The 8,890-nt window shown below is 41.5% G+C and overlaps 1 protein-coding gene across 7 annotated transcripts in view; it reads right to left on the bottom strand.

Annotated features, from left to right (window-relative positions):
* GALNT13 (polypeptide N-acetylgalactosaminyltransferase 13) overlaps positions 1 to 1,451 on the bottom strand; it is a 588,430-nt gene extending 586,979 nt beyond the window's left edge. For 5 of the 7 annotated variants that reach the window (XM_032755686.2, XM_032755680.2, XM_032755678.2 and 2 more), the window contains exon 1: positions 1,059 to 1,451. The gene's annotated coding sequence lies outside the window, so the exon portion shown is untranslated. The remainder of the gene's footprint in view (positions 1 to 1,058) is intronic. The other 2 variants (XM_032755681.2, XM_058441873.1) reach the window with 1 other exon arrangement.
* Positions 1,452 to 8,890: the final 7,439 nt, after the last annotated feature.

The raw sequence follows: 8,890 nt of genomic DNA on the forward strand, positions 1-8,890 counted from the left end.
CGCAGCTTTCGCTGTCCAGAGTAGCAGCCTCAGTGCGCTCAGGTTCGCAGCAGCGCAGCGCCCTCGGACCCGGCGAGGGGAGCCTGCCGCGGTGCCCTCCACTCTACCCCTTGCGCCCCTCCTTCAGGTCCACGACAGCCCGGACAAGGGCAGGCTGTCTCCTCCACGTCCCCACTGACCCCGCAGGAAAGTCTCTGCACCTGGAGATGCCCATTAGATGGGCCAGGGCTTGCTCCCCTAACCAAGGCGCTTCGGGATCGGGGAGCTGGTGTTCGGGAAGTCGGGGCAGGGAGATGACAGAGGGAGACAGAGATGAGCTACGAGAAGCAGACACAGAAAGAGAACAAATGCTGCAAAACGGAGAGACAAGAGGAAAGACAGATTAACAGGGACACAGACATCCCAAGAAAGACGGGGAAACACAATAAGAGAAAAACCAGATACATGGCCGGAGAGTGTGGACTGAGGGGACCAAGGCTCAGAAAGAGACACAGAGGCAAAGACACACATGACGAGAATGAGAGGCAAGAGAACTCTGAAAAAGCGAGGCAAAGGGGGCAGGATACGAAGGCAACCGTCGAGGAAGGCACCCAAGACCCAGGGAGCGCCTGGTATCGGTCGAGTAGAAACGCCCGCAACGCAGCCGGGGCTGCCTGCAGCTGGTGCGAGAAAGTTGTCTGGGCTTGGAGGCCGAGCCACCCCCGCCGAGGAACGTCGCCAGAACGCAGAGGGGGCCAGAGCCACCCCCTCCCCCAACTCAGCGGGGTAGCCAGAAAAACAGAGAAGGTGGGCGGCGGCAGAAAGTTCCACGCCACGCGGTCCTCCCGCAACACCTGCAGCCCCGCAGGCGAGCGCACGCGGAGCTCCCGGGAGGCCGCCTCGCCAGGTCCACCCGCGCCCCTGCCTTTGCCCTGGGACCGGCCCGGGGCGCTCGGCTCCGCGCCCTGGCACTCGCCGCGGGACTTTGCGGCACCTAGCCCGGGCACTCTGGCAGCCCAGAGGGAGGGAGCTCGTCCCAGACAAGAGGAAAAGAGGAAAAGCGAGAAAGAGACGGAGACCTGCTATCCTGGCCAACGATCCCGCGAAGAGGGAACGGCGGTCCACACACGGGATTCAGCCTCAGATCAAGCCCAGCAGGCGCCGGCCGGCCGCGCCGACTGCGGGGCTCGCTGAGTCCGCGCTCACCTGGAACCCGCGCCGGCCCGCGAGCGCCGCGCGCAGCCCCGGCTCCCGCCCGCGCCTCGGTCTTCACACTTGCCCGCGAGCAGAGGGAGCCGGCTCCAGCCTCGACAAGCCCCAGAGAGGGGCCCTCATAGCGCAGCGGCGGGCTGAAGGGCTCCTCGAGCGCGGCCAGAGCGGACGCCGAGGCCGAGGAGGCGCCGAGAGCGAGCGAGGGCTGCTAGCACGTTGTCACCTCAGCAGAGCCGCCGCCGCCGCCGCCGCCTGGTCACTTCGCCCCGGCCCCCGCCCCCCTCCCACCCCAGCCCGCCGCTTCCCGGTCCCTCCTCCTCGCGTGGCCCCTCCTCCTCTCGTAGCCCCAGCCTGGAGGCCTCTCACTGGGCTAGTATCATTTACGTAACCAGCACCCCCAGCCCTCCTCCCTCCCTGCTCCCGCTCCTCCCCGGGCTGGGGCGGTGCGCACTGAGCGCGCTCCAGCTGCTCCTGGAGCTGGCGCTTGTGCGATGTGCACAAGTCCCGCGATACTTGGCAGGCACGGCCCCCAAGAGCAACCTTGGTGTCAGCTCCTCTCCCCGGAGGGCGCCTCGCGACCCCTGGCCGCCTTGGGGCCCCACAACGCCAAAGCCGGCCTGCGTGCACCGCGTTCGCCCAGTGCACCAGGGAGCCTCTTAGAGGGGAGCTGGAGGATCAGAGACTGCCCTCGGGGAAAGCGCCGGCAACCCCGCCCTTGCCGTCGGCTCTCCAGCCGAGAGATGCTGTGGGGTACTTGACGCTTCGGCGCCCTCCGCAGAAAGGACGGAGGTTGGCCTCTTGTTGATTACAATATCTACACCCTGGCAGGATCCTAGTGTTCTGGTTGGCGGTGACTACTGCCACCGAACGCACTGTAAGAGTACTGGGAACACAGAGCGCTTCCTTGTGGCTCTCAAATTTTTATGAAGAGGTAAAGAAAAAAGTGGGGCTTTGAATTCCTTTCTCAGGCAGGTAGGTATGATATTAAACACATACCAACTCCGAAGTACCTGGACGTATGAATGTGTAAGTTAATGTGTAGTACCAGTACCCCCATGGTACTTTCAATACATGTAAAGATTTTAGAATAGTGCCTGGCACAAGGCAGAAACCTAAGACGCAGACATTATTAGCATCTGAAAGACTTGGAACCTGTCCCCCACTGCCATGGGAGAGGAACTTTTCTAGGAAATTGAGATTGCCGAGTTCAAGTGCCTGCTTGGCAATTTATTCACTGTGGCTCTTGGCTAGTTTTGGCCCTTGGGGTATCAGTTTTCTTGTTTGTAATAAGGGCTGACAGGGGTCCTTTCTTCTCACAGTGTCACTTCACATATCTTATAGGATGTTTTTGGCAGAATTGGAGGAGGATATAACGACTACATAAAAATATTAAACAGCCACGTTTGACAAACATATGATACTATTAATCATAATCTAGTATGTCAATGGCATTCTTGATTATACTCATGAAAGGCAATTTCCAGAGATATTATCTTTGTATCTTTTCATGAGTCAATTATCATTTAAATTCCTATGTTAATAACTATATTAATGTCTCCTCCTACATTGTCCATCCTGCCCTACCGTCAATTATGGAGCATTTACCAGAGATGCTTCTGTGCATGTGTGAGTACACAGGGTCCCACTCATAACACTCTGGAATGTCTCTCTACTGCTCCCTCTAGTGAATTCCAGTCCTAACAACAGGTCACTTACCTCTACATGGCATACTGAGAAAAACTGGACCAGGTAAAAGATTGGGGTTCTGATGCTGATACAGCTACTTACTAGTCCTATGTTTTTCGAAGACAAATAAGCCCCCATTCTTACATTTTTCATCTCTTAAAAAAAGGTGCAATTCCATTTTGCAATCTTTGTGATAATATTTAACTTAGGCAGAATCATAAACTTGGAAAAAGTTATTTGGGTAATTGGATATTTACATAGTCCCAAAGTATCACCCTAGAAAGTATTGGCTTTTGGTGCATAACACACCATTCCAAAACTTATTAGCTCCAACCAATAAACATCTATAATTTCTCAAAGCTCTGTGGGTTGTCAGGTTGGTTTCTGCCCTGGCTAGCTCAGTTTGGTTTAGAGATCTAGGATGGCTTCACTCACTTGTCTAGTGTGGAATACTTATTAGTCTTGAGGGTGTGGGACTCAGCTGCAGTGTTTTGTCTTTTGTTTAATCTAGTCCATCATCCTTCAATAGGCTAGCAGTAGTCGTAGTTGCAGGGCTCCAAAAAGCAATAAGGGAGTGCAAGCTCCAATGTGGAGCACTCTGAGATTCTGTGGACGTACATTTGCTGGTGTCTCATTAGCCATGGAAGTTACATGGCCCAAACATAGATAATATAGTCCATGTCTTGATGGGAGAAAGTATAATGCCATATTTCAAGGAGAATGCATACACAAAAATAACTTGAGGCTGTTTTTATAATATACTATAGATCCTTAATTACAAAGGAATAATAAATTACATGTAGTGGATAAATCTGGTAAGCATCACCTTAACCAACTGACCAAGGTTAAAGTCACCAATAATGGGACCAAGTGATATCATGAGCCTCATGATATGATGCACTGAGAAGTACATAACATTATTTATTTAGGATTCCAGATTTTAAAAAATGCATAATTGAATGTAATCATGAGAAAGCAAAGAAAGCCTCAAATTAAGGAAAATTCTATGAAATATCTTGCCTATACTTTTCAAAAATGTCACTGTGGTGAAAGTCAAAGAAAAGCTGAGGAACTATTCCAGACTAATGGAGATTTAAAAACCATGACTACTAAATGCAATGTGTAATCCCGAATTGGATAGCAAACTGGGAATAATATCTATTAATATAAAGAGCATTACTGAGACAATCTAATTCAAAATATTAATAAAAACTATAATATCCAAACTATTTTTATTTATAAAAAAATTAGTTTTATATCAATATTAAATGTCCTAATTTAATTGTACTGTGATCATATATAAGAAAGCCTTTGATCTTTAAAAAATATAATAAAATATTTTGAAGTAAAAAGAACATAGAGGTTGTAAGGTCCAGAAATACCTATAGAGAGAATGATGAAGCGAATGTGGCAACCTTTTGTAATACCATTGGTAAATTTTCGTGAAGGGTATATGTTAATTCTTTGTAGCAATTTTGCAATATTTCTTGAAGTTTAAATACTTTTTTAAAAATCAGGTAGTTTTCATTACCTCACAAGAATAATAACCACAATAATTTATCTGAATGAGTGTTGAAAGTTATTAAAAAGTCATATTTTTTCAAATAGTTAGGCATTTATCTTTAATCAAAGTGGAGCTATTGCAAGTATTTGCTTAGATAAATGGTAAGATCAATACTGTACAATTCTTGGCTATAAGGCCAATATAATGGCTACCAGGCCAATAATGTCTATTGGCTAATATAAGGCCAAATGTATAGGGACTTAGCTACAGAGTGTACTAAAGACAGGGATATGAGTTTAGCAGCTACAATTGTCCATTATGTGATTAACCAAGGCCCTCATTCTAAAGGGAAATAAAGGGTGAGATAGTTATATCTTGCTGAAATTAAATTACCAGGTTTTGGCAAATTATTAGGAATGATGGATAAAGGAAAATGTATTATATAACTTTAAGAGATTAAGATTGGATGAGTAGGATGATGGAGATGCCATTATTAAGGGACACTGAAAGCAACTTTATTTTCTAAAAGGAAATCTAATAATATTTTCTTCTAATTAGAACATTTCAGTGGCTTCTCATTGATTTTAAGAAATTGTCTAAAATCTCTAATATGCCCTATAGGAACCTTTATACTCTGGGGCTCTGCTTACCTCCTTTGTACTTACAATGAGCTAAGCACTGCAGTAGGTTTTGAAGACAAAGAGAAAAGTAAAGACAGCCTGCACAAAACTTAGGGTTCAGTCATACATCCCGTGAATATACATTGAGTGCTTACAGAATGACAGTTATTTACTAGGAACTGGGAATACAGCAGTGAGCTAAGGCTAATGCTCACTGCTGTATTCCCAGTGCCTACCAGTGAGCAGAAGAAAATGCCTAGCACTGTCTAGCAGTGAGAAAAAAGATATAGATCCTGCCTTCATGAATACTACATTTTGCTGAGGTATGTCCTAACCCAAAGGTCTGCAGCCCCTGGACCACAGACCTATACCAGTCCATGGCCTGTTAGGAACTGGGCCACACAGCAGGAGGTGAGGGGTGGGTGAGCCAGTGAAGCTTCATCTGTATTTATAGCCGCTCCTCATTGCTCACATTACTGCCTGAGCTCCACCTCCTGTAAGATCAGCAGCAGCATTAGATTCTCTTAGGAGTGAGAACCCTATTGTGAACTGCACATGTGAGGGATCTAGGTTGTGCTCCTTATGAGAATCTAATGCCTGATGATCTGTCACTATCTCCCATCACCCCCAGATGGGACCATCTAGTTGCAGGAAAAAAAGCCGAGGGCTCCCACTGATTCTACATTATGGTGAGTTAGATAATTTTTTCATAATATATTTCAATGTAATAATAATAGAAATAAAGTACACAATAAATGTCATGTGCTTAAATCATCCTGAAACCATCCCCTCTCCCAGTCTGTGGAAAAACTGTCTTCCACAAAACTGGTCCCTAGGGCCAAAAAGGTTGGGGAGTGCTATCCTAACCAAATAAATAAGTAGGTGTGTATTTACGTCAGGTGATAATAAATTCTAGAAGAAAATTGAAACAGGCTAAGAGTTGAGCTTTTCAGCTCATGCACCACAAATAGTTTATAGATATGCCATAACATATCGATCACTACACCCATCAGAAGTAGCCAAGTAGTGTAGCCTCAAGTTGCTAGGGCCGCCCGTAATTAGATAGCCTTGATCATAAGAAACTTGATAAGGGCTTCTTGGAGAATGGCCTGCATGTGCAGTTCAAAGTATAGCACATTGTGGGTGGGAAAGCAAGGAGGTTGGGCAGGAACTGCTAGTGGGTATAGTGCCAGCTAATAACACAAAGATTTAGCAACATAAAGATTAAGTAATTCTATTTCATATATAGTTGATTTCTTATTTTAGTGGTAGCCATGTCAGCTGCAGATTGACTGTTCTTCTAATGCACGGGCAATCTTCATATTCAAGCTTTATCATTATGTTGAATAGATTTGATAAAATCCATGGATAGCCACAAAAAATACTAATCAATTAATGAAAGAAAAGTAGTGATGATATATTTTAAATAAGATTTTAACTGATGTAAATATTTGGTCATAGAAGCAAATGTTTACAATCTTTCTCACCTATACTTGTGCAAACAAATTTTCTCATCATTTATGATGATAAACTATTATACAATCATTTAAAATGTCACAATAAGTAAATAATATAGCTACTTCAAGCATAAAATATTTTGTTAAAATGTTGAGTTTATGAAAGCAATATCTCATTAAAAGTTTTAAAGTTTTATTTGTTTTATTTGGAAGTCTTATGATTCAATATATCTTCTTATTACTATAGGTTTTGTAATAATAATTTCATAACATGAAGAAAGTATAATTAGTTTTAAACTAAGCTTTATACTAATACACTCAAATTTGCTCTAGTTTATCTTATGATCCATAAAGCCTTATATCATTTGTCATTTGCACCAAACACAGTGGCAAATTTACATTTTTCCATAACGGTGATTTGTATATATTTTCTCCACTACACAGTAGGATATATGAGAGCAAAAAAATAGATTTGTTTGTTTATATAGGGAGGTGGTTGTTGTAACTTTATTCAAAGCACAGTGCCTTTCGTACAGTAAACTCTTGTTGAATGGATAAATGAATCCAACCATTTATTGATGAACAGTTAAATCTTTCCTTTAAGACTTTCTGGTTTTGATCTTTCCTTCCCCCCAACAGACCTTTTCTCTCCATGTTTTGAATTCTTGATTGGGCAGTAATCACTCCTGTCAAAGAATTAGGAAAAAACAACTAATTTTCAGCCCACAATGATATTTCAGTACCACGGAGAGCAACAAATCACTGCCAACAAAATTTTGTGGTACTGCCAGCCTGACTATGTATGCTATTTAGCATTCATTGACAGAGAAAAGTAACTAAATAGAAAGTAGGACAATATGGAAAAGACTTACTATACTACTGTCCAGAATTCATAAACAGAGATAAGTAAGTAGGCAGAAATCAGGACAATGTGGAAGAGTATTGGCATTCAGTTATGGCAATGTGGATTTGCTGCTTTGTAACTTCCGTGTACTTCTGCAAATCAAAAGGCAGATATGAAGTAAAATGTTAAGTGCCATCAGGAATCAATGTAAGAAGCAATTACACATACACAATCTCTCAAGATTCTTTCACTTACATATACCATATGGTCATACCTCTTTTTGAATGTGAATCTTTGGAAGGTAGAGACTGTATCATTGCTTCACAGGACAGAGTACAATATCTGGCACATAGTACATGGTTATTATTTCATTAAATATATATATTAAATTGCATAACTATGTCAAGCATGTTTCAATTGCTTATTAAAGCTTATGAATAATTCATTAGAATGGCAAAACTGTTTTCATGTTTAAGAATCTAATACTTCACTATTTAAATTTTAAACATGAATGTTTATCAAAAATAGCTCAATAGATAATACATTTTATTGGTTTTCACTTGGACTTTATTTTAAAGCTGTACTTAAAATATCTCCCTCTTATATGCAGCATTTTCTAGGGTGTTTTAATTAGTTGTTTGAGGCTTTACTCATAATTCCAGCATACTAACTATAACAACTACATCTTTTATCCAACAGATAGCTTATATCTGACTCACTGTAACTTCCTAAGACAATAATTTTACATTTGTGCATTGATGACTTATAGAGTTAGAGTGAGTCAGATATAGGGAACAAAGAAAAGTATGAAAGCGTCTTTTTAAATTTAAATATTTAAAAGGATTCCAAGCATCATATTGGATTTTCATCATAAGCCTTATTTTGCTTCACCTATCTCATTCAAAGTAATTATTTATATGTAACATAATATACTAAACAAAACTTAACTGTACCGGACAATAAAATTTTAAGTAGACAAACTAATACATTATTCAATTTTAACAGAGAAGAAGTAGAAGGTATTAAGTGGAGTGTCACAAATTTTGGTCCTGCATCCCATCTGAATATCTGGTTAGGATATGGATAAAATTCACCTATGGGGCCAAACTGATGTGAAGAGGTAATTTTCTCAATATTAAATGAAAAAAGAATGACTCATCCAGTAGGAAAAGTTGACTACCATTAACTATGAAGAATTTTGTGAAACTTACCTAAATAAATAAAGGGATATTCTTTATTTTAAAATATTAGAAGTTCATATTATAGTACAGATTAAATATAAGAATATAACATATTGGAATTTTTCATTAGCCTAGAATGCATAACAGTCCATTAATTCAGATGTATGTAGTAATTATCTTATGTATATGAAAAGGAACCATACAAATATATTTATGCTATAAAATACATCATATGTATATTTCTTTGGAAAATATAAAGCATTTTACAAATGTAAGGTATAGTAAAATAAGAATAGTATTAAAATTTAACACATAAAAAGGAAAAATTATAGAATATATAAATGATATGCCTAATTTATTAGTGTTAGGAAAGAAATATTAGGGTGGAATATGTAGCACTGTTTTGA

Source organism: Hylobates moloch, unplaced genomic scaffold (genome assembly GCF_009828535.3).
Source record: "Hylobates moloch isolate HMO894 unplaced genomic scaffold, HMol_V3 SCAFFOLD_1, whole genome shotgun sequence".
NCBI lineage: Eukaryota > Metazoa > Chordata > Mammalia > Primates > Hylobatidae > Hylobates > Hylobates moloch.